This window comes from Podarcis melisellensis (assembly GCF_964234715.1).
Source record: "Podarcis melisellensis genome assembly, chromosome: 2".
NCBI lineage: Eukaryota > Metazoa > Chordata > Lepidosauria > Squamata > Lacertidae > Podarcis > Podarcis melisellensis.
In genome coordinates this window covers 106,594,073-106,618,280 of record NC_138529.1, presented here as the reverse complement: position 1 = coordinate 106,618,280, position 24,208 = coordinate 106,594,073, and the positions used below count along the sequence as shown (strand labels likewise).

Here is a 24,208-nt window from a genome sequence, read left to right as displayed (position 1 = left end):
CCGGCTCCTCAAACTGAGCAGCGTGTTCCTGAACAGAGCTTGAGTAACTAATACCGATCTGCCCTGCCATCCCGTAGTCTCTCAGCTGTCAGCAAAAAGGCTTCATACAAGAAGGTTTTCCAATGGGGCAGAGCTTGTTTCTTGAGAACCGCGGCCAACGTTTGGTTCAGGTCTGGCTACTTACGTTCTGTGTTCTGCTTTGCTTCAGGACTGGAGGTAAGTATGGTCCCCACCCACCAGTCCCTGAATAGGTACACTGAAACAGAAGTCACCCGACCCTTATATATAGTGGGAGGGTGGAGAGGGGTTTTCCTCAGGAGGATAGTAGGAGGTGGGTGATTGACTCAATGGGTTTGGTAAACCTGTTGACTGCTGTTAATGACTGCAGTTAGTCCTGCAGGAAAAAGCAAGGGATAGTATGCAGATGATTAGCATATGTAATGAGACAGGAATCCAATATCTCTATTAAGACGAGGTCTATACATAGTTTTCAGTTTAGTGATAAGTTGTAATTCAGCAACTTCTAGGTTAAAGCCAGTTCTCAAGGTGGAATTCTGTACCTTTGAGCCAATTTCAGGGGAGAATTCAACCTCCCTTTTACCAGAGGGAGGAAAATGCTTTTCTCCTGGCTCCTGATCAAAGCATGAACACAGCAAGCTGCAGGACAGATCGTGCCATCTTTGGAAAAGAGGATCTAGTTGTCTAGCTGGAAGGTGTTGCTAGCCTCAGGGTACAGGAGCTTGCCACAAATTTGCGTAGAATTTCCGTCTCTTAATCTATACACAGAAATGCAAACTTAGTCTCACTTCCCAAGGGGGAAAGCATTCTTCTATTGTTGTTCTGGGATCGATTCTGACAGCTATGTGTGCCAGCAGGATTTTGGTGGTTTAGGATATTGAATATTGGTTGGTTCCTACCCAAATGAAATGCTGTCTCTTACAGCAGATGCTGTGAACTGCAGAAAATGCAGGTCACTTAGTCCTGGCAAGCCATGTGAACCGAAGGGGAAGACCTGTGAGGGACCATTCTGTATTATGGTAGAGACTTATGGTAAGGATTTATTGTCTCTTCCTTCCTTTTTATATGCCGGGACTAGGATGACCTGAGATTTAAGGGTTGGTTATTGTTTTTTTAAAGGACATGTATCTTTCATAGGTTTTAACTTTATTTTATTTTAATGTTGACATTTTAGTAGTTTTAGCAAAATAAATTCAAAATTCTGTTTAAGTGCACATTTTAAAATGATGTCTAAAATGTAATTTACCTTGATGTGGAGTATCTCTTGATACAGACTATGGACTAATTCAGTAAAATTCTCTTCATTCAATAGTTAATATCAACCTAAGTACTTCTCTTTCTCTCGCCAGGTCAAAGCGGTGAAGTGATTAATTATGTCAAAGAATGTGGTGCTGACAGTTGGAAAGAATTCTGTGGAAAAGTGATGCCAGGGAAAGTGAAAAAGACAGTAGCATGCTGCCATACTGACTTATGTTTTGACTGATCTTACTATTCTATTCTTAAGTTGTTTACCCCTATCCAGAAACCTCATGGTAAAAGGTTGGGTAAGAAATCTTTCTCCTTCCATTTCTCCTTTGAGAGATGTAATATTAGACGATTTCATATCCTTTCCTTTCAATGGATTCAAGTCAAATGACAGACAAAAGCCCCACACAAATATTCTGATGCAACGTCCAAAAATCACATTCAGGGCATGTTCCACACTCAACAGCCTCATCGTCCTCCACAAAATGGTGGCTGACTGTGTGACCTGGGGAGTCTTCTGTATTTGCGGAGGGCTGCCATACATCTTAGACCGATGATTTTCCAGCACCCTAAGTGCATTGGGGAGCCTCCACGAGCACAGGAAACCCCCCAATTTGGCTATACATACTTGTTAACCAAACACTCATTCAGTTCACAACTTCATTTCTCCTTCCTGCTCCCGAGAGGAGGACCACTCATTTCATAGAATCATAGAATCATAGAATCATAGAGTTGGAAGAGACCACAAGTGCCATCGAGTACAACCCCCTGCCAAGCAGGAAACACCATCAGAGCACTCCTGACATATGGTTGTCAAGCCTCTGCTTAAAGACCTCCAAAGAAGGAGACTCCACCACACTCCTTGGCAGCAAATTCATTTGTGCTCACTCATTTATGGACTCCTTCACTGTCTGATAGTTTGAAAAGTAACTTCCCCATGCAAAAGTGCATAATTGACTTGGGTATTGGGTGGGGTGGGGTGGAATGTTCCTTGGAGAGTTGATAGACATGTCTCTTTGTCACTCGCCAATCCCTGCTTGAACTTGGCAAATCACAGATGATGTTATCAAATATGTTATCAAAACCTGTGCTAGGGATGGCGACAAGGGTCATTGAAAGCAAATGCAAGTACAAACTTGGGTGTTGCTTCCATGCTCTGTAGCAGAAGCATCTACACCAACCGATAGCAATGTTTTGTTTCAGATTAGGGCACCAATTTTTGAAAAACCTCTTTTCACACCAATATTCTCCCTCGCTGCTCTCAATCTTGCACTCAAAACTCTGTGATCTCTAAACAACCATAGGAAAGCAACAAATCCCATCTCTAGGCTGTGATTTTACATTTTGCAGAACAGCAGGCAACCTAACTCTGGGAGCAGTCCTGATTGGCCAGCCCTTAATTGCCTTGTTAAAGCATCCCATCCTATACTCACGGCCAGGATGGTCAGGTCAGGAGCTGGAGCTTCTCCTGGGCCCTGTCCATCAGAATCTAAATTCCTCTCTTCCTGGAGCTCATGGAATCCTGCTGCTCCAAGGCTTCTTGGGCAGAGAGAGTTTGTTCTCTGTTGTCGTTCCTGAACATTGCAATGCAAGTGGAACGTAGCAAAGCTTTTAAGTAGTTTTGGACTGGTGGGAGTTCTAGGTGGCCAATCAAGATCGAGTTCAATAATAATAGTTAAAATTACTGCTAGTTTTGCATGCAGAATAACGTCAGAATAAGACCTTGTGATATTGTTTTATTGGATGCTTCAATGCTTTCTTTCAATAAAGTTTGTAAGTGAACTTGTGGTCTGTATTCTATTTTGCTACCTGTGTAATTATTGTAACTCGAACACAAAAGAAATCTCTGTACCTTCTCTTTTCCATTCCTCAAGACTGAGGGAATTTTAATGAGAAAGTACAACTGGTGTGGGGTGCTGGTGCTTTATGGATGCACAGGAAGATGAGAAACCTACTAAAGGGCAAGCAAACAAAAGAAGGAAGCAGCTGGAGGGAATTACTAATGGTCTGAGTTGTCTCTATACCAATGCACAGAGTATGGAAAACAAACAAAGTCCTCAGTGATAGTTTTGAGGAGAAGTTGGTAAGATGTGGACTAGCCGATACTATGGTTAGGTGAATTTGTAGTTGGCTGATTGACTAAACACAAGAAACACTTACCAAGATTTGGATTTCCCTGGGCAAGATAAAGTGATTAACAATTTTTTAGAAGGAAGTATTTTATTATTCCTTCTGGTTAAGGGACCACTGGGAACAGCAAAAACGTACTATTGTGGCACAAGGGGGATTCACATACACACTTTAGTTCTGGAAAAATATGCCCCTAGGCCCTGAATGGCTGAGGGAAAATCTACTCTGGCATCAGGTGCTCATAGAAGCCTGGGACATTCTGTATAGCCCATTTCGATTTTTCTGAAAAATCAGTACATTATGCACCTAACACCTTAAGGAATTACTACCCGCATCCCTGTTCCTCTTCAGGGCCACCCAAGCATATTCACAGAGGCTTCATGCGGTGGTGCTGTGGTCTAAACCATGGAGCCTCTTGGGTTTGCCAATAGGGTGAGCTGCTGTTGCTCTGTCCCAGCTCCTGCCAACCTAGCATTTCGAAAGCACGCCAGTGCAAGTAGATAAATAGTTTCCGCTGTAGCGGGCAGGTAAACAGTGTTCCATGCGCTCCACTGTGTCCTGTTGCACCAGAAGCAGTTTAGTCATGCAGGCCACATGACCCGGAAAGCTGTCTGGGGACAAACGCCGGCTCTCTCGGCCTGAAAGAGAGATGAGCGCTGAACCCCATAGTTGCCTTTGACTGCACTTAACCGTCCAGGGGTTCTTTTCCGTTTACCTTTTCACCGTTCAAGCTTACCAGCATGAGAGAAGAAGCCAAGAAAGTTCCTCCTAGCCTTAAGTAATAGTAAAGGTAAAGGATCCCTGACAGTTAAGTCCAGTCGCAGACAAATCTGGGGTTGCGGTGCACATCTTCCTTTACAGGCCGAGGGAGCCCTCGTTTGTCCATAGTTTTTCTGGGTCATGTGGCCAGCACGACTAAGCCGCTTCTGGTGCAACAGAACACCAAAACCAGAGCAGCACACGGAAATGCCGTTTATCTTCCTGCCGGAGTGGTACCTATTTATCTACTTGCACTGGTATGCTTTCAAATTGCTAGGTTGGCAGAAGCTGCGACAGAGCAACAGGAGCTCACCCTGTCACGGGGATTTGAACTGCTGGCCTTCTGATCAGCAAGTCGAAGAGGCTCAGTGGTTTACACCACAGCACCACCTGTGTCCCTTAAAAGGGAGAATTTTTATGCAGCACTTTGCACTCCCATGTAGCTGCCCATCCAGTTAAAGACCAGGGCTGTTTCTGCTGTACATGTACACTGCAACAAAGACACAATGAGGTCTTGTTAATTGAAAGAAACAGGTGTTCCTTCCACATTAGATATTAACAGATGGCTACAGAGGTCCGGGACATTCTGTACAACATTTGGCTATTCCCTCAGTCCATTCCCTCAGTCCCACCAACCCCATCAGGATCAGGTGCCCTGAGATGCTAATAAGGTTCCTATTGGCTTTATACAATGGCTATGTTGAACCTGGTTCCTCAAGCCAAGCAACTTGTTGTTTTTCAGAAGCTGACCTGCTGCCACTAGTTATTACCAGGTTTTCCTATCCAGAGCAAGATTGGGTTTTCAAACAAGGGGCATCCTGGCTATAGCAGTCAAAAGTCAGAGTACAGATTTCAGCTTCTGCCCATAGATCTTTCAACTGCCACACTTGACCTACTCCCCTGCAAGTGAAGAGTTGCCATTCATTCCAGTCAGAGGAAAGGAACTTGGGAACAGTGCACTTGGGAACAGTGGTAGCAAAACTTGCTCTTCAGCTGATGGTGGTAGATTACCACACAAATTAACTGATAACTTGTTAAACTGGCATCTATAACCAATGCTGTGGAGCCACAAAAATCCATCAGGAGGAAAATGTATGACATGGGCTCACCTGCTTTCATTTCCGGGTCCTATGTCTTTGAACATGGTCTAAGACGGATGCAATATTAAAGGACCATGGGAAGTGAAGGACACAAGGCAGGAGTTGGTAATGCAGGTGAGCTGTGCATAAGCAAGCTGCCAGCTAGCTCTGCCGAAGCTCTTTTTATTAGCACAATATGCAAAACCAGTTAGATAGATTTTGGACTGTGACCTTGACACATCTTCCAATCCTGAGATCGAGGGGTGGTACAAAGTTATTTTGGCACCTGTCTCCACCGGGTCATTTCCCCTTGAACCATGTATGACGAAGGAGACAAAGGGCACAGACAGGGCACAGCAGACCACTAAGAGAGCAAAGGTTAGATAGAGGGCATGATGTTCAGACAGCTGTGGCTTTGTCTGCGGGTGGAAGTGTGCTCCACACCCGGTGATCATTCCTTCATCATGTATCACTCACGGAAGGTGGACAGAGAAACATACTTGTGCGCACCCTTCATACTGCTGTGAGCAGCAACAGAATAAAAAAGTGATCTCCTTCTAACATAACTTTTTACCAATATGGATGATCCAGCCAGTATGCAGGCTATTTGAGAATTGGCTGCTCAGAACGTCTTCGTGTCACAATTGAAACCCAGAGCTGAACAGGAAACCCAATGAAAGGAGCAAGCAATTCTTTCACAAAAGATGAGATCTGAGACGTTCTGTGCAGCATTCAGCTGATCCCTCAGCCCATTTGGATTTGTCCTAACAACCAGCACTTTGTGCCTGAAATGGCCCAAGGCAACCACTGCCTTGATCCTTGCTATTCTTCACTGTCAACCCAGGATATTGCCAGAGGCTCCTTGGACCTTTAAAGGCTACCAGGATGAGGCAAGAAGCCAAGAAGGTTCCTTTTCACCTTATATAATGGATGTCTTGAACTCGGCTCCTCAAACTGCGCAGTGTGTTATTGTCTGCCCTGAAAGCCTGCGATTCCTCAGCTGCTAGCCTCCCAAAGCTCTCTCTCCATACAAAAGGCATTCCAATGGAGCAGAGCTTGTTTCTTGGTAATCGAAGGCCACGTCTGCTTCAGGTCTGGCTACTTGCATTCTGTGTTCTGCTTTGCCTCAGGACTGGTGGTAAGTATTGCTCCCATTCCCCATCCCAAAATAGGTAAAACAAGAATAAGACACTGCTTTACATAGGTAAAATTATAGGTAAAATCTAGGAGCAACTGGTACTTTGGGGCAAGAGTGGAATACATGCCTCCTAAATTGGGGACGTGATAGTTCAGTGTTGGAGCACATGCCTTCCATTGAGAAAGCCCCTAGTTAATCTCCTACCTATCATCGCCAGGTGAACATTTCAGTGAGAAGAGAGTGGAGCATCCTGATAATGGGGCAAAATAGACAAGGCAACTCCCTGTGTTTGTAGAATCAAATTACCCATCTCTTCTATGTGTATAGCTGGGTAGATTCAGGGCTCATGCACACTGCTGCTCATCCTGTGCATTGGAGGAAAGAGCCAGGCAGTTTTCCATTTGCCTCACCACTTTCCTGAGGAAAACCCACTGTTTGTGGCTGAATCCAAGCACATCAAACCGCAGAAAACTCTGCTGACGATTGTTTCAATTCAGCAGAACCAGTTCTTAAGGTGAAATCCTGTACCTTGGAGCCCATTTCAGGGGTGAGTTCAATTTCCCTTCTACCTATGAAAGGAAGCTGCTTTTCTCCTGCCTCCTGATGAAAACATGACCACTGCAAGTTGCAGGACAGATTGTGCTATCTTTGGAAAAGAGGGTCTAGTTGTCTAGGTGGAAGGTGCACAGGAGCTTGCCACAAACAATTTCCATCTCTTAATCTATACACAGAGATGCAAGTTTAGTTGGACATTGAATATTGATTGGTCCCTTCACAAACGAAATGCTGTCTGTTACAACAGACGCTGTGAAATGCAGACTGTGCTCTTCAAAGGGGCCTGGCAAGCCATGCGAACCGAAGGAGAAGACATGCACGGGACCATTCTGCCTGAAGATAGAAACATTTTCAGGTAAGTCTTTCCCGTCAACCATCTTCCTTTTTCTATGCTGGGGCTAGAATAACCTGAGATATAAGTTTAAAACTAAAAATAAAAAAATTGGACATGTATCTTTCATAAATGTTCATTTTATTTTAATGTTGACATTTTAGTAGTTTTAGCAAAATAAATTCAAAATTCTATTAAAGTGCATATTTTTAAATGAAGTTTAAAATGTGGGGAAAGCTTTTCTCTCTCTAGATATGGACTATGGACTAATTCAGTAAAATTCTCTTAATTCACTAGTTGGTATCAACCTAAGTACTTATCTATCTCTCTCCAGGACAAAATGGCAAATTGACTAATTATGTCAAAGAATGTGGTGAAAACAGTTCGAAAAAACTCTGTGGGACAGAGGTGACATCGGGAGATAAAAAGAAAGTATCATGCTGTAATAGCGACTTATGTTTTGACTGATCTTACTATTCTATTCTAAAGTTGTTTTCGCCTATCCATGTAAAAGGGTGGGTAACCAATCTTTCTCCTTTGATAGACATAATATTAGAACGTTTCATATCATTTCCTTTCGATGGAGGCCAGGTCTTCCTCCTGCCATTGCAATTCAAATGACAGACGAAAGCCCCACACAAATATTCTGATGCCACGTCCAAAAATCACATTCAGGGGATGTTCCACACTCAACAGCCTCATCGTCCTCCACAAAATGGTGGCGGACTGTGTGACCAGGGGAGTCTTCTGTATTTGTGGAGGGCTGCCATACATCTTAGACCGATGATTTTCCAGCACCCTAAGTGCATTGGGAAGCCTCCACGAGCACAGGAACCCCCCCCCATTAAACACTCATCCAGTTCACAACTGTGTTTCTCCTTCCTGCTCCCGAGAGGAGGACCACTCATTTGTGCTCACTGATTTATGCACTCCTTCATTGTCTGATTTTTGAAAAGTAAGTTCCTCTTGCAAAAGTGCATGTACCAAGCAGTGATTTGCACTGTCTATAGGATTTGTGGGTCTCTTTATCACTCCCCTTCCCTGCTTGAACTTGGCAAATCACAGAAGATGTTATCAACTACAATAACCTGTGCTAGGGATGGTGACAATTCCTCTCTTCCTGGAGCTCATGGAACCCTGTTCTTCCCAACCTCTCCTCGGTTGGAGAACTCAGATGTTCTCTGTTCTCTTTCCTGAACATTGCCATGTGACTGTAACGTAGCAAAGTTTTAAGTAGTTTGGACTGGTGGGAGTTCTAGGTAGCCAATCAAGATAGAGTTCAATAATAACAGTTATAATCACTGCTAGTTTTGCATGCAGTAATGAGGCAAAAATAATAGCTTCTATTATTTGTTGTACCTTATGCATCAATTATTTCTTTCAATAAAATTTAAAAATGAAGTTGCAGTCTGAATTCTATTTTGGCTCCTGTGTAATTACTGTATCTTGATCACAAAAGAAATCACTGTATCTCATATTTTCCTTTCCTCAAAATTGAGGAAATCTTAATTATATGGGTCATATCCCATGCTTTGCAACAGACCTCTGTGCTCAGCTGCATTTCCTTTCCCTCTCTGGGCCTCTCCAGCTTCCCGAAGACACAGGCAAGAATACGACAGGGCAGAACAAACAATGCAGATCCTCCACTCTGCATAACACTCTTGCATCGTATATGGCAGACTTCAAATAGAATCCCAAACACAAATCACACAAGCCCAGTCAGCATCTGGAAACATTAACATAACCATAGCATATTACTATGTTTCTCCACGTTTTTGCACTCAGATTCCAAAATAAAAGGGCCTCAGTCAACTGACTAACCAGCCAACCTTCCACCTCTCCCCAGTTAAAAGTATCAGCTCCTATTGGATGCTATCTGGCTCCAAGAAATATGGAGGTGGCCAGAAAACCTTTTCATGGGATTTCATGGGATGTCTTGCACGTGTGCTATCTTTCAGCTGGCTCCCTTTAATACCATTTTCTCAGTACACAAAGGACTTTTGAATAGGGCAAGTCTTCTGTCTAAGAAGGGGCCAATATGCTCTGGCAGCACACTATTGCATTGATGATGATGATGATGATGATGATGATAAATCCCTTCCACAAGCTCCTTAAGTGCCTGTCTGACTACATTCAGCATTCTCTTGCCTCTGTAATATGAAACCCAGAAGGACATGATCATTTCCTCCCAAATTTCCCAGTATTTCCACTTCATCAATCAATTTATCCCAGCTGGTGAGGACCAGGTCCAAGATAGGTGATTCTCTTGTTGCTTCTTCCACCTTCTGGGCAATGAAATTGTCAGTGAGGCCATGGAGGAATTTGTCAGACCTTACATTCTTGGCAGCATTTATGGTCCAACAGATATTGGGGAAGTTGAAGTCTCCCATAGCTACTACATCTCTTCTTTTTGAATGTTTGGTGATATGGTCTAGGAAAGCATCATCCAAGTCTTCAGTCTGGCTTGGCATTCTATAGCAAACACCCATGGTAAGGTCACTGTTGCTTCTCTCTCCTGAAAATTTTACCCATATCCTCATAATCAGCTTTCCATGCTCCAGTGTGCACATTTTTTAACATATAACGCTGCTACTCCTCCCTTCCTGTTTGGTCTATTCCTTTTGTTTTGTTTTTTATAACAATTATATTGGTATTTACATTTTCCCCCAAACATAACATCATTATTAAATAACAAGAATAACAACATTTGGCTATATAAGCCTGAGACCTCCCTTCCCCTCGGCTAATTGTCTATTCCTTTTGAACAGGTTATATCTCTCAATTCCTATGTTCAACTCATGAGACTCATCCCAATAAGTTTCAGTAATGCCTACCAGGTAATATTTGTCATCCTGTATTAAAAGCTCCAATTTATCTTGCTTGTTTCCCATACTCTGTGCATTAGTATAGAGACAACTAAGACCATTAGTCATTCCCTCCAGCTGCTTCCTTCTTTTGCTTGCTTGCCCTTTAGTAGGTTTCTGTTTCCTGTGCATCCATGAAGCACCAGCACCCAGCCCCAGTTGTTCTTTGTCATCTGTAAAGTTCTTTCCATCCTTCTTAGGATCAAGTTTAAAGCTCTCCTGATCAAGTTCGTGAGGCTCTAAGCAAACACATTCCTGTGAGGTGCAGCCTATCTCTTGCCATAAATCCTTCTTCAAGGAAGCAGAGATCAGAGTCCAAGAAGCCACACCCTTCCTGATAACATCACCTCTGTAGTTTCATGCATCAGGGGAATGTTGTGGGTGTAATGTACCTTGATTTCAGTAAGGCTTTTCACAAAGCCCCCAGTGATAGTTTTCTGGAGAAGTTGGAAAGATGTGGACTAGGTGATACTACTGTTAGTCAATCAGGCAGCTACAAATTCACCTAAGCCCAAAGAACACTTATTTCCCTGGGCAAGATAAAGTGATTTAACAATTTTAAGAAGCAATTTTATTATTCTTTCTGGTTATGGGATCACTGGGAACAGCAAAAACTGACTATTGTAGCAGAAGGGGGATTCACATATACCCTTTAGTTCTGGGAAAATATGCCCCTAGGCCCTGATTGGCTGTGGAAAAATCTACTCTGCCATCAGGTGCTCATAGAAGCCTGGGACATTCTGTGTAGCCCATTTTGATTTGTCTGAAAAATCAGTACATTATGCACCTAACATCTTAAGGAACTACTACCCACATCTCTGTTGCTCTTCGGTGCTACCCCAGCATATTCACAGAGGCTTCACGTGGGTGGTGCTGTGGTCTAAATCATGAAAGCTCTTGGGCTTGCTGATCAGAAGGTTAGCGGTTCAAATCCGCATGACAGGGTGAGCTCCCATTGCTCTGTGCCAGCTCCTGCCAACCTAGCAATTTGAAAGCATGGCAGTGTAATCTCACTGTATACAAGTTGTACAAGTGACAATAAAGTATTTCAATTCATTGCAAGTAGATAAATAGTTACTGCTGTAGCAGGCAGGTAAATGGGGTTTCCATGCGCTCTGGTTTCCGTCACAGTATCCTCTTGCTCCAGAACCTGTTTAGTCATACATACCACATGACCCAGAAAACTGTCTGTGTACAAAACTGTCGGTTCCCTCAGCCTGAAAGCAAGATGAGCGCCACAACCCCAGAGTCACCTTTGACTGCACTTAACGGTCCAGGAGTCCTTTACCTTTTACCTTTGCACCATTCAAGCTCACCAGCATGAGAGAAGAAACCAAGAAGGTTTCTATTAGCCTTATATAATAGAGGTGTTGTTAACTGAAACAGGTTTCCTTCCATGTTAGATACTATCAGTTGGCCACAGAGGTCTGGGACATTCTGTACAACATTTGGCTATTCCCTCAGGCCATCGGAATTTATCCTAACAATCAGCTCATTTTACCGCCAATACTGAAAGGTAGCCACTTGCCTCATCTTTGTTGTTCCTCAGACACCCCAGCATGTTGCCAGAGGCTTCTGGTACCACCAACCCCATCAGGATCAGGTGCCCTGAGATGCTAATAAAGTTACTATTGGCTTTATATAATGGCTATGCTGAACCTGGTTCCTCAAGACAAGAAACTTGTTGTTTCTCAGAAGCTGACCTGTTGCTAAAAGTTATTACCAGGTGTTTCTATCCAGATCAAGATTGGGTTTTCTAATTAGGGGCAGGTGAGTGGGGCATCCTAGCTATAGCAGTCAAAAGTCAGAGAACAGGTTTCAGCTTCTGCCCATAGATCTCTCAACTGCAACACTTGACCTACTCCACTGCAAGTGAAGAGTTGCCATTAATTCCAGTCAGAGGAAAGGCAATCACTGCACTTGGGAACAGTGGTAGCAAAACTTGCCCTTCAGCAATGATGGTAAATTGATACTTTACCACATGAATCAACTGATAACTTGATAAAGACTCTCCTCCCTGAAAGAGAGGGGAGTGGTTGTGGGCGGGAGCCCGAACACCACCCCTAGCAGGGGGCGTAGCCCCCTGCTTCTAGCTCACCTGGCTGGCGCTCACGCCCCCCCCCCGGTGGCCGTCCAACCAGGTGCCGTGGGGGGGCGTGTCCAGCAGCCTTGATGCTGCAGCGTCAGCCTCCCCCCGGCCTCATTTCTCTTCGTTGTCCTGTGCGAGTTTACCTCAGACTGCCCAGTCCTGGCCCGCTCCTGGTTCACGAGGATGGGTCACCTTTGTTGAGACACCAATTCACAAGGGCACTACACAAAGTTATTGATGCCTGTGGTTCATCTTCCCAGGATTATGCAGCACACTCATTTAGGACTGGTGCCGCCTCAACAGCTGCACGCTTGGGCCTCCAAGCGGATAAGATTAAGGAAATGGGCCGGTGGAATCCGACGCTTATAAAGGCTACATTCGTTAGAATGCGCCCTGCTCCTTTACCTCTACTTATCCGTAATTTTCTTTTTCTTTTTCTTCTCTTTCCTTTATTTTCAGCCGTTCTCAGAAGTGTCTGGATTTGTGGCCATGGTATAGTCCATTGGCCCAGTTAGCTGTGGTCAGTCAGCTGTGGCCTCACCCCTAACCTCGGATTGATACCTGGAGTTCGAGTTTCCTGGTTTTCGAGACGAGGCATTGCTTATGCCATTGCTGAGAGGGAGAGTTGCCACGTTTGGCCCTCCTGACATCCTTATCAGCAGAAGAAGTGTGGACTTGTCGTGGCACATAAAGAGAGATTTGGATGTGGTGGCTGCCTTGTGTCCCGGAACAACGGTGTTCTGCTCCTCCTTCCTGAAGAGAATTGTGTGACGCAGTGTGCAGAACTGTATGGCCATTGAAAAATCCAGGAAACTCTTAAATCGTGCAATAGCCCTTTGGGTGCACTTTTTGTATGGCCGAGTCATTTATCATGACCGTATCCGGATCGGCGACCAAGCTTTATACCGGAATGTCGGTGTCCACCTATCGGATCTGGGGGAACGACAGTTGGTTAGCTAGTGTCAGCAAATGCATCTGGGATTGGTTACAGCTTTGAAGGTATTGGCGGCGAGCCTTTCGGCTCGGGTGGCGGTTAGGCATTGGAATAATGTGCTGTGGTGTGTCGAAGTGCTAGGTGTGGCCATCGCCTATGCCTTCAATGTTTAGGGGTATTTCGTTAAAGGAATCTGGCGGTCGTGTATTCTGTCCGATGCCTGCTTGGCGGGAGGCCATGGCACGACCTTCGATGACAGCAGGAGTGAGCCTATAGTTGGATTAGCATCAACAGGTGATGAACCCCTGGTGAATAAACCCACTTGTTTCGCGATCCAATGCCTAAGCCAATACCTTTTCATTGCTGTAATCAATAAAGTTGTGGCCTTTTCTAGCCCATTAACCTTATATCACATGTCCCTGTGTCTTCTTTTCACGTCTTGGTGGTCGGGTCCTCGAACCACAAACTGGCATCTATAACCAATGCTGTGGAGCCACAAACATCCACCAGGAGGCAAATGAATGACATGGGCTCACCTGCATTGATTTCCAGGTCCTATGTCTTGAACATGGTCTAAGATGGATGTAATATTAAAGGACCATGTATCACTCATGGAAGGTGGACAGAGAAACAGACTTGTGCACATCTTTCATACTGCTGTGAGCAGTAACAGAATAAAAAAAATGAGCTCCTTCTAACAGAACTTTTTAGCAATATGGATGATCAAGCCAGCATGCAGGCTATTTGAGAATTGGCTGCTCAGAACGTCTTCGTGTCACAATTGAAACCCAGAGCTGAACAGGAAACCCAATGAAAGGAGCAAGCAATTCTTCCACAAAAGAATAGATCTGGGACGTACTGGGCAGCATTCAGCTGATCCCTCAGGCCATCTGGATTTGTCCTAACAACCAGCACTTTGTGCCTGAAAGGGCCCAAGACAACCACTGCCTTCATCCTTGCTATTCTTCACTGTCAACCCAGGATATTGCCAGAGGCTCCTTGGACCTTTCAAGGCCACCAGGATGAGGCAAGAAGCCAAGAGGGTTCCTCCCAGCCTTATATAATGGATATCTTGAACCCGGCTCCTCAGACTGAACAGCGTGTTCCTGCCTGTCCTGAAAACCTGCGTTTTCTCAGCTGCTAGCCTTCCAAAGCTGTCTCTCCATACAAAAGGCATTCCAATGGAGCAGAGCTTGTTTCTTGGTAATCGAAGGCCACGTCTCCTTCAGGTCTGGCTACTCACATTCTGTGTTCTGCTTTGCCTCAGGACTGGAGGTAAGTATTGCCCCCATCCCAGAAGAGGTGAAAGAAGAAGAAGCCACTGTTTTAGATAGGTTGACTCTATTAGTAGCAGGAGAGATATACTTTGGGGTGGTAGGCGGAAAATGCCTTCTGCCATAGGTCTGCCATAATTCAGTGTTATTGTGCATGCTTTTCATGCAGAAAGCCCCAGGTTAATCCCTTAGCATCTCCAGTTGAAAAGTTTAAGGAGAAGAGAGTGGGTACAATAATGACGCAAAATGGACAGGTAGCTTGAAATGCTGGAAGGCAGCTCTGTATGTATGTAGGAGTGAATCAGGCTGCCCAACATCTGCTATATTTGTAGGATGCAGGTAGCACTGTGGTCTAAACCACTGAGCCTCTTGGGTTTGCCAATTGGAAGGTTGGCGGTTGAAATCCCCATGACGGGGTGCGCTCCCGTTGCTCGGTCGCAACTCCTGCCGACTTAGCAGTTCAAAAGCATCCAGTGCAAGTAGATAAATAGATACCACTGTGATGGGAAGGAACATGGCATTTCCATGCGCTCTGGCTTCTGTCACAGTGTTCCGTTGCCACAGCAGTGGTTTAGTCATGCTGGCAACATGACCCCGAAATCTGTCTTTGGACAGAAAAATCCTACTGCTCTAGGATCTATTCTGACAGCTATGGGTGCCTATAGGATTTTATGGGTTGGGAGACTGAAAATCAATTGGTCCCTCCACAAATGGAAAAAAGGGGATGTCTCATTTGGTACTATGCTTTGCAGTACATCCAGGAAAGAAAATTAATATGAATGAGGATAGTGGTAGGAGTTCCTGGGGCTTCAGACCCCTCGTTTACCTCCTAATGAAGCCCCGGATTTAGTGACTGATGGGTGAAGGTGATGCTTTCAGGGACAAACAATAAAACAATTTTTTTTGCCTCGTACAGCAGATGCTGTGAAATGCAGAAAATGCCTGTCACCTGGTCCTGACAAGCCGTGTAAATCAAATAATTCGATATGTAACGGGCCATACTGTGTAATGACACAAAGATTGGGAGGTAAGAAGGCTTTTCTGTGACTATGACTTGCCTATTCTATGCTCTGATAACCTCTTCATTTCTCTGATGAAAATGGGAATATCCCATTCCACAATGGCAATTTTATTATTTATACCCCACGCACCTTACTGGGTTGACCCAGCCACTCTGGGAAGCTTCCAAAATATATAACAACATAATAAACATTAAACATTTTAAAAACTTCCCTATACAGCAGGCTCATCCAACTATGTAGAGACTGCGACTAAATTCACTTGGTAATGTAAGGAGTAACTGTTAGGCAAACATTCTTTAAGAAACAGACAAAAGTTCCTGGAAGCTTTAAAGAGGGTCCCAGAATTTTCTTTAGTGTATAGTAGTGGTACTCTAGGCTTCATTGGTGTCAGCTGGAGGTGCAAATAAAGGGAGGAAGCTGCAGTTGCAATTTCTGCACCAGGAAATCACACACCATCAGTACACACGCCAACAACGAGGTGGGAAGGAAGACAATATGTGCTGCTGATACTGTGAGTCTTGTCCTCTGCCTCTGGGGAGAAAACTGCTACAAACAGTAAGAAGTGGTTTTACCGAGGTGCCACCACACAAGCAGAAAAGCGCAGCAGAAGTGTGTGGGTGGTATCTCTAATAGTAACACCTTTTTAACAGAGTGGTTAATGGACAAATCGACAGAGCTGTCAAATATTGGGCATTGCTTGGCAAGTGCAAAGGTGCAGCAGCAATATGAAAAATACCAAGCATTTTCCCATGAAAATAAGTATTAGAAATCTTTTCCCCAGCTCCATTTTGAACACATGAATTCAATTTTGCAGCTGGGGAGATTCCTGGACAAATCACTGCAAGACAGACTGTGCAACAGTCTTCCAGCAGAACTGGAAGAGCTGCTTCATTAGAGTCTTGAATGCCAGCTATAGTCTTACATTAAGCCACATTACATAGAGGGACCTTGCTTAAGAAGATGAAATGTTGGAGAGGGACAGGAAAAGTGAGGTTTCTGCTTGAAGGAACTAACTGGCATGTCACTTGGAAAGTAGCCTATTTTTCAGTCTGAAGGAAAGGTATTTGGGATTTATCCTTGAAAACAGTGTGGGAGATTCTGAGATTTAAGGGTTTGTTTTATGTGGACATGTATTTTGCACATGTTTCAACCTTATTTTATTTTAATATTGACATTTTAGTAGTTTTAGCATGGGGGAAAAAATCAGTTTTAGGTATGCATTTGTCAATGGAGCTTAAAATGGAGTTTATTTCAATGTGCTGTGAGCTTTGTCTCTTTTTTGGTATGAACTATGGACTCCACTCACTAGTTACTATCAACATAAGCCCTTCTCTTTCTCTCACCAGGTCCAAAAAAGGAGTTGCAGACCCTCAAATTTTGTGGCGAAGCTCAGTATAAAAAATACTGCGGAACGAAAAAGAAAGATAATTTTAAAGTACAATGCTGTGAAACTGACATGTGTTTTGACTGATTTTACTGTTCTATTCTTATATTGTTTTAACCCATCCAGAAACCTCATGGTAAAGGGTGGGCAGCCAATCTTTCTCCTTCTCTTTCACTTTCTCCTTTGAAAAACATAATATTAGAACACTTCATACCCTTTGCTTTTGACGGATGTCTGGTCTTCCTCCTGCCATTGCAATTCAAATGACAGAGCAAACACAGAAAAGCAACAAACCCCACCCTGAGACTGTGATTCTACCACTGCCTCCACTAGTACACCACTGGTGATAATAGTAATAGTAGTAATAACAATAACCATAACCATAACACAATAATAATAAAAATGTTCCCCACTCATCTTAAATGTGTAGCCCCAGATGTCTGTTTACCCCTTTTTAGGTACCCCCTTTGGCTCATACTCCTGGTTTGAAATCCTGCTCTTCATCAGCCTGCCAAATGGGCCAATTGCAGGCTGGTGTGGAGAGGGAACAATCAGGATTCCCTCAGGTCCACTCCTGGGGGATATAAAACAGCCCACGCCAGCCCCCGATGTCCAGCATTTCTTCGTTGGATCAAGCCACCCATTTTGCATTTACAAATTGAATTGACTTTGCAATGGCTGTGGTGGTCGCTGTATTGTTGGTGCCGGGTAGGAATTAGCCTACCTGGGGAACTGGCTATGACCTGGAGGTTTTGCCTAACCCTGTAGCAATCGTCACAACTTTGGCGGTTTAGGCATTGGGTAGCCTTAGCCTTGGTTGGAGGGGGGGGTTTTTCCCCTGGCCTTCCCCTCCAGAAATAGGGTATCCTGTTAAAGGGGTCTGTGATGGAGTTGCTTCTGTCCATTTGCCCAGATGGGGGGAGGGGCTTGGGCCTCAGCGTTCCTAGGGGTAGGGATCCCTGTGGGGATCTCCCTATTTGATGTACGTCATGGGAATCCCCACTGCCGGGTTGACCCTGATGTCATTTCCTGTAGGCAGACCGGAAATAAATGCTTACCCAATGCGTATAGGCAAACTACTTCATCTGTAGTCAATAAAGTTGTACCCTGATTTGATCTCATTCCACTGTGTGGCCTCCTTAATTGGTAGCTCACTTGAGCCGAAGAAGGGTGCACACCCTGGGCCTGTAGACTCTGGGAAGCTTCCTAGAGAATATAAAAAAACATTAAACCATCTGGCATTGAAAACTTGCCTATACAAGACTGCCTTCAAATGTCTCAAGGTCAGTCCTTAATTGCCTTGTTAGAGCATCCCAACCGATACTCACAGTCAGGATGATCAGGGGGGAGGCTGGAGCCACTTCCATCCAGACTCTCCTAAGTCATGCCCATCAGATTCTCAATTCATCTCTTCCTGGAGCTCATGGGTCCCTGTTCTTCCCAACCCCTCCTTGGTTGGAGAGCTCAAATGTTCTCTTTTCTCTTTCCTGACCATTGCCATGTAATTGGAACATAGCAAGGCTTTTAAGTAGTTTGGACTGGAGGGAGTTCTAGGTGGCCAATCAAGATAGAGATCAATATTAATAGTTAAAATTACTTCTAGTTCTGCATGCAGAACAAATGCGAGAATAATAGCTTGCAATATTTGTTGTAACTTACGCAACAATGCTTTCCTTCAATAAAGTTGAAAAATGAAGTTGTGGTCTGTCTTCTATTTTGGTTCCTGTGTAATTTTTGTATCTTGATCACACAAGAAATCACTTACCTTATATTTTCTGTTCCTCACGATTGATGTGTTTATTGTGAGGCCTTATTATTTTGTTCTAATTCCTTTCTTTGATCCAACAACAAATGCCTATTTTAAAAGGATGTGCCATATCCCATGCTTTGCAACAGATGTCTGTGCTCACCAGCACTTCCTCTCCCTCTCCTGCTTTCCCTCCAGCTTCCGACAAGCACAGACAAAAATACAACAATGCAGATCCTCCATTCTGCATAGCACTCTTGCATCATATATGGCAGTCTTCAAATAGAATCCCATACACAAATCACATGAGCCCAGTCAGCATCTGGAAGTATTAACATAATCGTACCATATTAGTATGTTTCTCCAAGTCTTTGCACTCAGATTCCAAAATAAAAGGGCCTCAGTCAATTGACTAACCAGCCAACCTTCCACCTCTCCCCAATTAAAAGCATCTGCTCCTATTGGATGGTATCTGGCTCCAAGAAATATGAATTCTGTTCATGGGATTGCCAGGAATGAGAGTCTGTCTTGCAAGCCTGCTGTCTCTCCATGTCCCACATCTTTGAGTAAAAACAAAATAAAAAAATTCCTTCCAGTAGCACCTTAAAGACCAACTAAGTTAGTTCTAGGTATGAGCTTTCGTGTGCAAGCACACTTCTTCAGATACCAAGTAAAGTTGAGTAAAGTTGAAGATACATGAAATATGAAAGGGCCACTTATTTATCACTCATGGAGGACTGGCAGTAACACATGGCTGGGCATACCATTCATTGTGCTGTGAGCAGCAGTGACATACAAAAGAAAGCTGCTAACACAACGATTCGGGAATATGGGCTGGCCAGAAGTCACCCATTGTGTTTCATCTGCAGGCTGGTTGAGAGTTGCCTGCTCGGCACATCTTACTATTACAACTGAAACCTGAAGCTGAACAGAAAACCCTCGTAAGATAGCATCAGGCATCCACCACGGTCCGCGACATTCTGTACAGCATGCAGCCGATTTCTCAGCCCATTTGGGTTGTCCTAACAATCAGTACTTTATGCCTGAAAGGGCCCAAGACAACCATCGCCTTCACTCTCTGCTACCCATCCGAGTGACCCAAGCATATTGCCAGAGGCGCTTTGGACCTTTCAAGGCCACCAGGATGAGGCAAGAAGCCAAGACGGTCCCTCCCAGCCGTATATAATGGATATCTTGAACCCGGCTCCTCAAATTGAGCCGCGTGTTCCTGCCTGTCCTGAAAACCTGCGTTTTCTCAGCTGCTAGCCTTTGAAAGCTGTCTCTCCATACAAAAGGCATTCCAATGGAGCAGAGCTTGTTTCTTGGTAATCGAAGGCCACGTCTACTTCAGGTCTGGCTACTTACATTCTGCATTCTTCTTTGCTTCAGGACTGGAAGTAAGTATTGCCCCCATCCCAGAAGAGGTAAAAGAAGAAGAAGCTATTGTTTTGCATAGGTTGACTCTATTAGTAGCAGGAGAGATATACTTTGGGGTGGTAGGCGGAAAATGCCTTCTGCCATAGGTCTGCAATAATTCAGTGTTATTGTGCATGCTTTTCATGCAGAAAGCCCCAGGTTAATCCCTTAGCATCTCCAGTTGAAAAGTTTAAGGAGAAGAGAGTGGGTACAATAATGACGCAAAATGGACAGGTAGCTTGAAATGCTGGAAGGCAGCTCTGTATGTATGTAGGAGTGAATCAGGCTGCCCAACATCTGCTATATTTGTAGGATGCAGGTAGCACTGTGGTCTAAACCACTGAGCCTCTTGGGTTTGCCAATTGGAAGGTTGGCGGTTGAAATCCCCATGACAGGGTGCGCTCCCGTTGCTCGGTCGCAACTCCTGCCGACTTAGCAGTTCAAAAGCATCCAGTGCAAGTAGATAAATAGATACCACTGTGATGGGAAGGAACATGGCATTTCCATGCGCTCTGGCTTCTGTCACAGTGTTCCGTTGCCACAGCAGTGGTTTAGTCATGCTGGCAACATGACCCCGAAATCTGTCTTTGGACAGAAAAATCCTACTGCTCTAGGATCTATTCTGACAGCTATGGGTGCCTATAGGATTTTATGGGTTGGGAGACTGAAAATCAATTGGTCCCTCCACAAATGGAAAAAAGGGGATGTCTCATTTGGTACTATGCTTTGCAGTACATCCAGGAAAGAAAATTAATATGAATGAGGATAGTGGTAGGAGTTCCTGGGGCTTCAGACCCCTCGTTTACCTCCTAATGAAGCCCCGGATTTAGTGACTGATGGGTGAAGGTGATGCTTTCAGGGACAAACAATAAAACAATTTTTTTTGCCTCGTACAGCAGATGCTGTGAAATGCAGAAAATGCCTGTCACCTGGTCCTGACAAGCCGTGTAAATCAAATAATTCGATATGTAACGGGCCATACTGTGTAATGACACAAAGATTGGGAGGTAAGAAGGCTTTTCTGTGACTATGACTTGCCTATTCTATGCTCTGATAACCTCTTCATTTCTCTGATGAAAATGGGAATATCCCATTCCACAATGGCAATTTTATTATTTATACCCCACGCACCTTACTGGGTTGACCCAGCCACTCTGGGAAGCTTCCAAAATATATAACAACATAATAAACATTAAACATTTTAAAAACTTCCCTATACAGCAGGCTCATCCAACTATGTAGAGACTGCGACTAAATTCACTTGGTAATGTAAGGAGTAACTGTTAGGCAAACATTCTTTAAGAAACAGACAAAAGTTCCTGGAAGCTTTAAAGAGGGTCCCAGAATTTTCTTTAGTGTATAGTAGTGGTACTCTAGGCTTCATTGGTGTCAGCTGGAGGTGCAAATAAAGGGAGGAAGCTGCAGTTGCAATTTCTGCACCAGGAAATCACACACCATCAGTACACACGCCAACAACGAGGTGGGAAGGAAGACAATATGTGCTGCTGATACTGTGAGTCTTGTCCTCTGCCTCTGGGGAGAAAACTGCTACAAACAGTAAGAAGTGGTTTTACCGAGGTGCCACCACACAAGCAGAAAAGCGCAGCAGAAGTGTGTGGGTGGTATCTCTAATAGTAACACCTTTTTAACAGAGTGGTTAATGGACAAATCGACAGAGCTGTCAAATATTGGGCATTGCTTGGCAAGTGCAAAGGTGCAGCAGCAATATGAAAAATACCAAGCATTTTCCCATGAAAATAAGTATTAGAAATCTTTTCCCCAGCTCCATTTTGAACACATGAATTCAATTTTGCAGCTGGGGAGATTCCTGGACAAATCACTGCAAGACAGACTGTGCAACAGTCTTCCAGCAGAACTGGAAGAGCTGCTTCATTAGAGTCTTGAATGCCAGCTATAGTCTTACATTAAGCCACATTACATAGAGGGACCTTGCTTAAGAAGATGAAATGTTGGAGAGGGACAGGAAAAGTGAGGTTTCTGCTTGAAGGAACTAACTGGCATGTCACTTGGAAAGTAGCCTATTTTTCAGTCTGAAGGAAAGGTATTTGGGATTTATCCTTGAAAACAGTGTGGGAGATTCTGAGATTTAAGGGTTTGTTTTATGTGGACATGTATTTTGCACATGTTTCAACCTTATTTTATTTTAATATTGACATTTTAGTAGTTTTAGCATGGGGAAAAAAATCAGTTTTAGGTATGCATTTGTCAATGGAGCTTAAAATGGAGTTTATTTCAATGTGCTGTGAGCTTTGTCTCTTTTTTGGTATGAACTATGGACTCCACTCACTAGTTACTATCAACATAAGCCCTTCTCTTTCTCTCACCAGGTCCAAAAAAGGAGTTGCAGACCCTCAAATTTTGTGGCGAAGCTCAGTATAAAAAATACTGCGGAACGAAAAAGAAAGATAATTTTAAAGTACAATGCTGTGAAACTAACATGTGTTTTGACTGATTTTACTGTTCTATTCTTATATTGTTTTAACCCATCCAGAAACCTCATGGTAAAGGGTGGGCAGCCAATCTTTCTCCTTCTCTTTCACTTTCTCCTTTGAAAAACATAATATTAGAACACTTCATACCCTTTGCTTTTGACGGATGTCTGGTCTTCCTCCTGCCATTGCAATTCAAATGACAGAGCAAACACAGAAAAGCAACAAACCCCACCCTGAGACTGTGATTCTACCACTGCCTCCACTAGTACACCACTGGTGATAATAGTAATAGTAGTAATAACAATAACCATAACCATAACACAATAATAATAAAAATGTTCCCCACTCATCTTAAATGTGTAGCCCCAGATGTCTGTTTACCCCTTTTTAGGTACCCCCTTTGGCTCATACTCCTGGTTTGAAATCCTGCTCTTCATCAGCCTGCCAAATGGGCCAATTGCAGGCTGGTGTGGAGAGGGAACAATCAGGATTCCCTCAGGTCCACTCCTGGGGGATATAAAACAGCCCACGCCAGCCCCCGATGTCCAGCATTTCTTCGTTGGATCAAGCCACCCATTTTGCATTTACAAATTGAATTGACTTTGCAATGGCTGTGGTGGTCGCTGTATTGTTGGTGCCGGGTAGGAATTAGCCTACCTGGGGAACTGGCTATGACCTGGAGGTTTTGCCTAACCCTGTAGCAATCGTCACAACTTTGGCGGTTTAGGCATTGGGTAGCCTTAGCCTTGGTTGGAGGGGGGGGTTTTCCCCTGGCCTTCCCCTCCAGAAATAGGGTATCCTGTTAAAGGGGTCTGTGATGGAGTTGCTTCTGTCCATTTGCCCAGATGGGGGGAGGGGCTTGGGCCTCAGCGTTCCTAGGGGTAGGGATCCCTGTGGGGATCTCCCTATTTGATGTACGTCATGGGAATCCCCACTGCCGGGTTGACCCTGATGTCATTTCCTGTAGGCAGACCGGAAATAAATGCTTACCCAATGCGTATAGGCAAACTACTTCATCTGTAGTCAATAAAGTTGTACCCTGATTTGATCTCATTCCACTGTGTGGCCTCCTTAATTGGTAGCTCACTTGAGCCGAAGAAGGGTGCACACCCTGGGCCTGTAGACTCTGGGAAGCTTCCTAGAGAATATAAAAAAACATTAAACCATCTGGCATTGAAAACTTGCCTATACAAGACTGCCTTCAAATGTCTCAAGGTCAGTCCTTAATTGCCTTGTTAGAGCATCCCAACCGATACTCACAGTCAGGATGATCAGGGGGGAGGCTGGAGCCACTTCCATCCAGACTCTCCTAGGTCATGCCCATCAGATTCTCAATTCATCTCTTCCTGGAGCTCATGGGTCCCTGTTCTTCCCAACCCCTCCTTGGTTGGAGAGCTCAAATGTTCTCTTTTCTCTTTCCTGACCATTGCCATGTAATTGGAACATAGCAAGGCTTTTAAGTAGTTTGGACTGGAGGGAGTTCTAGGTGGCCAATCAAGATAGAGATCAATATTAATAGTTAAAATTACTTCTAGTTCTGCATGCAGAACAAATGCGAGAATAATAGCTTGCAATATTTGTTGTAACTTACGCAACAATGCTTTCCTTCAATAAAGTTGAAAAATGAAGTTGTGGTCTGTCTTCTATTTTGGTTCCTGTGTAATTTTTGTATCTTGATCACACAAGAAATCACTTACCTTATATTTTCTGTTCCTCACGATTGATGTGTTTATTGTGAGGCCTTATTATTTTGTTCTAATTCCTTTCTTT

General features: G+C 44.0%; 3 long non-coding RNA genes across 4 annotated transcripts; all 3 read left to right on the top strand.

Moving 5' to 3' along the window:
- LOC309365272 lies at nucleotides 1–1,689 on the top strand. The gene is made up of 3 exons (XR_014165940.1): nucleotides 1–216; nucleotides 943–1,050; nucleotides 1,368–1,689. It is a non-coding gene; the product is annotated as an uncharacterized lncRNA (long non-coding RNA).
- Nucleotides 1,690–5,945: 4,256 nt separating this feature from the next.
- Nucleotides 5,946–18,518, top strand: LOC309365291. Of its 2 annotated transcripts, none has more exons than XR_014165968.1 (3): nucleotides 5,946–6,369; nucleotides 15,333–15,443; nucleotides 16,785–18,518. It is a non-coding gene; the product is annotated as an uncharacterized lncRNA (long non-coding RNA). The 2 variants fall into 2 exon arrangements; XR_014165969.1 differs by lacking the exon at nucleotides 5,946–6,369 and adding an exon at nucleotides 14,182–14,417.
- Nucleotides 18,519–19,771: 1,253 nt separating this feature from the next.
- On the top strand, nucleotides 19,772–24,066 carry LOC309365285. The gene is made up of 3 exons (XR_014165962.1): nucleotides 19,772–19,966; nucleotides 20,882–20,992; nucleotides 22,334–24,066. It is a non-coding gene; the product is annotated as an uncharacterized lncRNA (long non-coding RNA).
- Nucleotides 24,067–24,208: the final 142 nt, after the last annotated feature.